This window comes from Helianthus annuus, chromosome 10, assembly GCF_002127325.2.
Source record: "Helianthus annuus cultivar XRQ/B chromosome 10, HanXRQr2.0-SUNRISE, whole genome shotgun sequence".
NCBI lineage: Eukaryota > Viridiplantae > Streptophyta > Magnoliopsida > Asterales > Asteraceae > Helianthus > Helianthus annuus.
In genome coordinates, this window is record NC_035442.2 from 127,732,348 (window position 1) to 127,742,320 (window position 9,973).

General features: G+C 40.3%; 1 non-coding gene across 1 annotated transcript; it reads right to left on the reverse strand.

Moving 5' to 3' along the window:
• Window positions 1-9,405: 9,405 nt before the first annotated feature.
• Window positions 9,406-9,512, reverse strand: LOC118483460. The gene has a single exon (XR_004870749.1). It is a non-coding gene; the product is annotated as a small nucleolar RNA R71 (small nucleolar RNA).
• Between the last annotated feature and the right edge of the window lie 461 nt (window positions 9,513-9,973).

The following is a 9,973-nucleotide window of genomic DNA, read 5'->3' on the forward strand; positions in this document are numbered from 1 at the left end:
CTACAGCACCACACTTGTCGCCTTGAATTTCGAGAGGTTCTTGACCAGAACGGGGAATACAAACAATCTTCTCTTTGCATGGGATCTCCGCTTGCTGTTGGGATAACCAATCCATCCCAATGACGATGTCGAAACTACCCAAGACTAGGGAATGAGGTTGATGGAGAATGTCTGACCAACTAAGACGAGGTTACAACCCTTGACTACCAGAAGATTGCTGACCAGTGCTCTGATAGTCATCAATCTTTCGCTGCCATGCCTGAGACTGAACTGAAGTTGAACCCTTGCTGAAGGTTCCATCCCACCTTCTCTTGTTGTCACTGGGAATAGCAGAAGTAGTAGTAGTAGCACCAATGCGTCTAGGCAGCTTGTTCTGTTCCACTGCCTGATCTGTGAGGCGATGAGCAAGACGCTGAATGTCTTGGATATTGTCGAGGTTAGCCGATGTAGCATGGATCTGAATCTCTGAGGCTAGACCCTTGAGGTACAAATCGATACGCTTGTTTGGAGGGTCCACCATGGTTGGACACAAGATGGCCAGTTCGTTCGACCGTTTCGTATAAGCTTCAATTTCTGACCCCGTCATTTCAAATGGTAAAGATCCACTTCCAACTTGTGGATGTCATCACGCGTGCAGTATTCCATTTTAATGCGTTCTTTGAATTCGTTCCAGGGGGTAGCGTTAGCAGCTGCCAACCCTAGTATCTGTACTTGCGCGTTCCACCAGGTTAGCGCGATTCCTTCCAAAGTACCGGTGGCGTACTTGACCCCGCGAGCCTCAGGGCATTCACACATCTCGAATACTGACTCGAGCTTCCCAAACCAATGGAGTAGTCCCACTGCTCCTTCTGTGCCACTGATCGTGCTTGGTCGACAGTCCATGAAGTTCTAGAATGTGCAGACAGGTTGCTGAGCGTGTTGACCTGCTTGAGCAGCTGCAAGTGTCGCAGCAACTTGTTCATTAACGAAAGCCGTCAACTGGGCTTGTGTCATGTTAATTCGTCCGGCCATTGATCTTCACATCAAAGGCAACATAAGTGAGAATGGTTCGCGTATAGTGCGATAACAGAAGAGTGTAAGCACATAGGTGTCCTTAAGTAATAACAAGTAGTGAGAAAAGTAATGTAAGCATACTACGAGCAAAGTTCTATGCAGTTCTAGCATGTAGGCAATAAACATAAACCTTATTACCTAGGATGTCGAGTCTTGCACGTGGAGCGAAGCGGCGTTGTGGATCGTTGAGAGCACTGTTCTGGTTATAGTCTGGTTTTAATAAAAACGTTTTCCCATATTAAAACCAAGTTCTCTATAACCAATGGCTCTGATACCAATCGGTCACACCCCCAAAATCCACCTGCGGAGTATCACCGCTTGGGAGCGTGACTGACCAGGACCAAGCCACCAATCATATAGAACAATATATATAGTAAAGGTAATTGCCATTAAACCAAACCAAATCCATATGAAAGGTGTTCCAAAACATAAGTAAGTTATCGTTGTTTAGCGGAAGCGTATAATTAAAACCCATCACAATAAAGTATCAAATGTCGTAAGTGTTTAACAAGACAATCACGATCCAAGCCCACAACGACCAGCTCCTCCCTGTGCAAGCTCCATGTATCTAACGACCTGCAAGGCATGCAACACAGGATCAACAACTAGTTGAGCGAGTTCACAGAAAGTAAATGCGTAATAGTAAGTTCGTTTGTAACATGTGGCTCTACTGGGCCGATAGTGCGTCCTATTGGTGGGGGCTTCCCATGTTGTATAACCACTAGACTATTCGTAACCATAAGTGTTCTTCACAACCGAGAACAGTAATACGTACAAACTTTACGTAGGTTTACGTAAGTATCCTTCATAACCGAGGATAGTAGTAAGTATAAATACACGTAGGTTTTACGTGAGTATCCTTCACAACCGAGGATAGTAGTAAGTATAAGTATACGTAGATTTTACGTAGGAGTCCTGCACAACCGAGGACAGTAAGATGTATATGCATATGTGAGCTTTACGCATGTGTCCTGCACAACCGAGGACAGTAAGTAGTATAAGCATACGTAGGTTTACGTATGTGTCCTGCACAACCGAGGACAGTAAGTAGTATAAGCATACGTAGGTTTACATATGTGTCCTGCACAACCGAGGACAGTAAGTAGTATAAGCATACGTAGGTTTACGTATGTGTCCTGCACAACCGAGGACAGTAAGTAGTATAAGCATACGTAGGTTTACGTATGTGTCCTGCACAACCGAGGACGCTGGTATGGTAGTCTAGTGGTAGTGTCAGTATGAATCTATTCAACCTTATTCCTTCAATCCCATTCCCAACCCTGGGAATCCCATGCCTTAGTAAGGGTGTGAACTCACCTTGGTTTGCTCGGTATGCTTAATTATGTGCTAGCAATTATTCAATCAAATCCTATAGTAAGCACATATACTTGATCAGTTCATGTTCGTAATGTTTCATATGCAATTAATACCACAGAGTATGTTCGACAATCGATATCATGCATCATACATCAGTTAGTCACATTAGTACGATCCCTATTTCTCATCAAGGCTTTCTCACATTAATCTAACAATAACATCCGCGCATAGCTGGATTAATACACTTTGCATAGTTCACATGCGCATCAGAGTTAATCAGGACCGTGTTACAGTTAATTCACGCAACGTGGTTATCATACGGAGTCAATCACATTTAACGTATCATATTTAACAGTGTTCGTGGCTTAGCAAAGTAACCTTCACATCTTAACAGATTTAACATGTTATAGCATACATTCATAGTTTCAATTTATCATCACACAAAGCCTTGCCCTATCTAAAACTCAGACAAGAAGTGAGGGGGGTTTTCCCCTGTTCAAAACTCGGGCAGGACATGTGGGGGGTTTAAAGGTCGGACCATGGGGGTGTGGCCAAGAAACTCGGACCCCTTATGTAGTTTAAAGGTCGGACAAGGTAGTGGGGTCACAAACTCGGACCCCTTCATGTGATAAAGGTCAGACAGAAGGCAAAACTCGGTCACATGCTTGTGTTAAAGCCAAAAGTCGGACTTTAGGGTTTTGGGCCAAGAACTCGGAGTACATCACAAAACTCGGACAAGCTATGTGCTTGAAAGGTCGGACTTAGGGTCTTGCAAGAAAAGTCGGACAAGGTGGGGATCCTCACAACCTCGGACACCCTTCCTTGTGATCTCAAAGATCGGACCAAGTAATACATGAAAAAGAAGTCGGACCATGCTTCTGATCTTTAAAAGTCGGACCACATAACTATAAACAAAAGTCGGACATAAGCATTACAAGTAAAAGTCTGACCTTTGTTCTCTTTACAAACTTCAGACATTACAAACTACATAAAACTCGGACTTATGCATCAATTAAAACTCATAATTGATTGAACAGTTACGAATACATCAAGAAGCCAGTTACGTTTATACATGATCAAGAAAAAACCCTAATTCGTGCCATCGCATAGCAGAAATCCAATCAACATTTTACATTTCTTACATACCATGAATCTAAATCATTAGGCAATTGAATATATGACTAATCAACATCCTTATCACAATAATCAGAATTCAAAACAATAGTCTCAGAACATCATATGAAGAACTAGGGTTTGCAAGGATTACAAGAATCAAGAATTGATATAAATCAAATAATCAACAAACAATCATTAACAATTACCTTGTATTGATTCTAGAGAAATGTGGAATCGAGGGTAATGAATATCTTGCCAATGATGATGGTGATGATGATTGCTAGGGGATTAGAGGATTGCAAGTACGTGTTTTGGTTTTGTGAAATGATTAGTGAATAAGGGATTAGGGTTAAGTATCATATAAGTTTCACTAATAACTCTACACACCCTTAAGTACTATATTTTACAATATTACACCATCTCAAACAGTTTCACAGTTTCACCACCAAGTTTATACATTTGACAAGTCTATCACAATTAACACATAACCATGCATAATCACACAATACACTTCATTGTATTAAAACGTTACAGTTCCATAGCCAATTATTTGTGCAAATAAACAACTAAACAATAAATGAACGTGCAATAAATGCGAAATAGAAGTCTTGGAAATTCGAGTTGTCACATTATCCCCAACTTAAAAGAAATTTCGTCCCGAAATTTGGTACGCACTCACTGAGGAAGCTAGGTAAGCTGAATTGTTCACTGGTTTTCCTGGGGTGTCACAGATATGGAAGGTGTTCGTTCCGTGCAAAGCGTGGCCATCTAACTTGGAGCTTTACCTATAACATAATGACAAGAAATATTATCATCAATATATAATACACATCATACTAACATAGAATTCTAACTTCCAACAAACATGATATTCATGCCATTTACCACTTTCATTCTTATTCTTTTTCATTCGATCCGTTCATAACGGGTCAACATACATCCATTCTTCATACATCTCATTAGTCATTCCTATTCGTTGACCCATTCTTAACAGGTCAACATACGTCAATTCTTCATACATTCTCATTCTCAATCGTTTGACCTATTCTTAACGGGTCAACATACATCCGATCTTTACATTCTCATTCTTATTCGTTTGACCCAATCGTAAGGGGTCTACTACAAGATCATTCATTGACATTAATTCCTTCAACCCGTTTGTATTGAGTCTATCACATGGTTGTTATCTAACGGGCTACGATAACCACAATACTTAACAATAAACGATACTATAATTTAAAGCTTAAAAGTAAAAGTAACATACCTCGGTCTTGATTTCTTTGCTGCTTCGTGTGACTCGAACCTTCTTCTTTTATCCTTATACATAACCATTTATATTTAGAATTCATGTCTCATACTCACTTCACATATATTCTTGGATGTATGATCATAAACTTAACACGTATGTCATTTATATACTCAACTCATGATCATTATGTAGGGTCCAAAGTCACATTACAAAATTCTTGACTAAGGCATAGCATCAAACACTTGGTGTGTGTACTACTCACAAAGCATTATGTACAAGTGTTTTATGCATAACCTACTAGTTCACATGATAAATCATCAAATCAACTAAATTAACATAATCCTTCATCCTATATCAAATTTATCTAACAATACTCTAATACATACACATTCATACATCAATATTAACCAATTTTGCACCTGCATAATCATCATACTTCATCATCCTATCACTACAAGTGGGTTTTGCTTCAAATCATCAAGACAATCAAAATCAAGCATAATTCATCTTCTACATGATGATTCTAACCCATATTCAAGCTCAGTTTCATATAATTTCACGGATTGGTTACAACCCACTTCATGAAAGATCATCAAATCATCAAATTCAACTTACCTTATGTTAGAGACACTTAGATGATCAAGAACCTCAATACATGCATTCAATTTCAGCCCTAGAACCCCTCTGATTTGTTGAATTTCTTGTTGTTGTTGAAGGAGACGGTTTTCTCCTTCTCTCCCTCTCTCTCGTACGATATACACACACATACACACACTACACTTTTATTTCTTTTATTTATTTTTATTCAAATTTTCAACCCCTATAGTGTAACGCCTCGTTGTTTGTAACTTCTCTTATTTAGAAACTTTGTTTGTATTTCTATTCATAGAAACATGTATTCTCTTTGTATTCGTCTTTCATTTCCAATCATTATAATCCGAGACTTGAATCATAATAACAGCTTGATATTTTTATACATCTTGTTATAAATAATTCGTAAATACTTGTTATACCTTTAATATATGTGCATACTTGATACAATTATACACAAACCCATATTAATACATGCAAAATTCGTTTATACATTCATTTATTCATACATTACACTTATGCATTGCACTTACACGTTTAAAACACTTAAAACCAACAAAACACGCAAAATCAACAAACTTGAAACTTCGTGCAAAAGGGAATAACCCTTTCGTGCAAAAGGCTCCCTTCCGCACGAAAGGCCCTCTCACCCGAAATTCCAATCATTCCAAACTCACTCCCAACCTATAAATACGCACCCACACCTTCATTTCTCACCTTCATCAACTCTGAAATTCTCTCTCACTTGCTGAATTCGAGCTTGTCAGCTGAGCACATTCCAACAATATCCTAAGTGAGTTTACAACTCAGAAACACTCTAATTTATTCTATTTTCTCTTCAACTTTTCTACACTTCTCCAATCATTTACACTTGGTTTCTCATATCTGCTATGGAAATCTGATAACAACTCTCAGCATAATGAGGACCAAAATGAAGATTGGAGTTGATCTTTCAATCTTTTTATAAAATAAACCTTCTGATATTGGACTTGGCCGAATCAGGGATTCACCAAGCTCACAAGCTAAGTTCATAGCTGTGGGTTAGTGTTAGAGTCGATTCCAGCCAAAAAGGTGAACAGTTCAGACAAAATCGAATTGTTTTTGCCTCGAAACAGAGTCTCTCGCATGAATGGCCAGCCCATTCGCACGAAAGATACTGTTTCACCTTGTTCCGACATTTTCTAAGTGTTGAATGTTAATCGGATCTTCATTCTCAATATGAACGACTCTGAGAAAACAGTGTGTAAACCGTCGAAGCCTTAGCTTCCAATCTAGTTCCACCATCTCACTTGAACTTGTAAAACGAACACCCAAACAATCTCCTAGACCTAGAATAAGTTAACCCCGTCCAGCCTCCAACACTTGGTTCATTCCTTCCATGTTGAGACGACACACCCGGGTTGTTCTTATTCGGTTGTTTGGTTATTTTCTTTCTGTCTTTTACATTCTGTTACTCATGATCAATCGGTTAGTTAACTATGTTAATAGAAGCCTGATGTGTGTAAAATGCAACATATAAATCACATCAATTAAGGCATAAAACTAACCCTTTTTAAGTACTAATGTTGGAAAAAGAGTGTTTTTGTCTTCCTTTTGTATTTTCAGGATGAAATGAGCTCAAATTCACAAAAGAAGCAAAAAGACAACTAATTCTAGCATAAATACAAGGAAAGGAATAAAAGAAGACTGCCCGGACCCTCAACGGCATCCTCCAAAGCAAAGAAGAGAAAACAGAAGCCTGAACACGCCCCGTGCTCAGCCAGCACGGGGCCGTGCCCAAGAAGCAGCATAAAAGACAAACTGGTAGAAGCTTCCATTGCCCACCACGGGGCCGTGTCCAGTGAGCACGGGGGCGTGGTGAAAGTACAACAGGAGCATTAATTGTAATTGCGAATTACAATTAATGAGGAGAGAAAGTGTCAGAAGGGCACGGGGGCGTGTCCAGCGGACACGGGGCCGTGCCCAGCCTTCTGTTCAGCCTATAAATAGGGGTGCTTGGTTTCATTCCATCTCATCCCTTGGCACACCCCCTCTCTCACACTTCATCCACCACCCACCACCACCATAACACTATCATCCACCACCATCATCCATTGTCCATCGTAGAGTGTGTGAGTCGTCTCGGGATCCAAGATTGATCGTAAGAGTTCTTGACAATCAAGGCCATGTTTGCCTAAGTCTCTTACATCACTTGGTGAAGACAAGTGTTTAGTATAAAAATTTTTAATTTTAATCTTTTGCACTTTTTATTTGGTTTTGTATTAATGACTTTAATAACTAGTTGCTTATGTTGAAGGTGATCTTTCCTTATCGTTTGTCCGTGGTGTCTTGGCATTATTTTACTGTCTATATAAAATAAAAGATTTTCACCATTCATATCTCCACGGTCTATATGGAGGTATGTTGGCTACCTGGTCGGGGGTTAAGGGAACGGTTTGGTAAGGGTCTTGCCCTTGTTCAGCGTTTAGAGGTCCTGCTTGGGACCTGTGTCAAATTTAGTAGGATCTCCTTCAATGCCCATAGGTATTGGATGGCGGGGATCCAAACTCTTTGACCCCCTCATAAGTTAACTACTATTAAAACTATAACCCGGTTATTTAGGACTGTATCCTTGCTGACTCAGACTATTTAGCCGAGGGTAACGTCACCGCCAAAAGCGGGGCCTACCATAATTTGCATTAATAACTTAATTCATTATCTTCCAATAATCCGACCCTTTAGGATTATATCCTTGCTGACTCAAACTACTGGGTTGAGGGTAACGTCGCCTTCAAAAGAGTGGCCTACTACAATAACTAAGATAATCTCTTAAACAAGTGCAAAAGTGCGAAAATAATCAAAGGTTATACTAATACACGAGTCGGATCCAAGTGATTCATCTTGTCTATCTGTTTTTATTTTATTTTATTTTTCAGCATTTAGTTAGTTTTTATTTTCTTAGTTTAAAAATATTTTTTCTCACTTTTTGATTTGATTAGACGTTGAGGATAAACCGGTATTAAAAGCTCTTGTGTCCTTGGACGACCTCGGTATCTTACCAACACTATACTACGTCCACGATGGGTGCACTTGCACATATGTGTGTTTAGTGTTAGTAAATATCGTGTTTTATAAATTTAAAACTTGGCTAAAGGTGTAAAAAGGGCTTAATTATACATCTAAATTATATATACACCGACACACATCAAGTTTTTGGCGCCGTTGCCGGGGACACAAGGATTTTAAGAAAGTTAGGAATCAACGGCCTAATCACATTTTTATTTTTCTTTTTAATTTTTAGGATTTTTCTTAGTTTTTCAGCTTCTGCAGAGCTCAGCACGGGCCGTGCCTGGTCGGACACGGGCCGTGCCCAGCGTCGTTACTGGCAGTTTTTAGTTTTCCAAGTTACAGAAGGCTGACCACGGGGCCGTGTCAGTGCAACACGGGGCCGTGTCCAACTTCCAGTAACTGGGGTCTGGAAAATATTAGCTGAAACTCCGACCACGGGCCGTGTTCGCTGAACACGGGGCCGTGGTGAACCTTCTGACCAGCATTCTTTTCTGTTTTTATTGCAGGACTTGGAACCCGACGTCAACCTTACGTAGTGTATGAGCTCCAGTTCCAATAAGGACATAAAAGAACCACTAGAAGAACCCGAACGCTTTCTCAGAAAAAGGTTAAAAGCTAAAAACCAAGAGAAGGTTTCGGGTGATCCACCTCCAATGGTGGACCAACGTACCCTTATGGATTATCTACGACCTACCGTAGGTAACCTAGGCGCCGCTATCAATGCTCCGAATGTCGAAGCTAATAACTTCGAACTTCGGCCGCATTTGATACAAATGCTCCAAAACTCCGCAACCTTCCACGGGCTTGCGGACGAGGATCCCCATCTACATATCACCAATTTCTTAGAAATATGTGATACCTTTCGGATCAACGAAGCATCAAATGACGCCATCCGCCTCCGTATGTTTCCTTTCTCACTGAAAGACCGAGCGAAATCTTGGCTCAACGCCCTCCCAGCTGGATCGGTAAACACCTGGGATGAACTAGCCCAAAAATTTCTATATAAGTATTTCCCTCCCGCTAAAACTGCTAAATTAGTGACTGAAATTAATACATATTCACAAGAGGACAGGGAATCCTTATATGAAACTTGGGAAAGGTTCAAGGAGTTATTACGCAAGTGTCCGCATCACGGCCTTGCGATATGGCAACAAGTATCCACTTTCTATAATGGATTGTTGCCACACACAAGACAGACACTTGATTCTAGCTCCGGGGGACTTTTAGGTAATCGACGCCCACACGAAATTTATAATCAAATTGAGGAAATTGCTCAAACCAATTTTCAATGGCACACCCCCCGGGGGAATAAATCTATTGCCCCGGGCGCCCATAAGGTTGATGAAAGCACTTCTTTACAAGCCCAAATCGAGGCCCTTTCTTCAAAGATAAAAAAATTGGAAATGACAAAAACAGTCTCGGTTATGGCTTGTGAAGGGTGTGGTGGGTCACATGAAAATTGGAGTTGTATGAAAGAAACGGACGATCAACAAGAAATGGTAAACTACATTGATAATAGACCTAGGCCGTCGGGTCCCCCAACGGGAACTTACAACCAAGGATGGCGAAACCACCTAAACCATGGTTGGAGGAAACCCG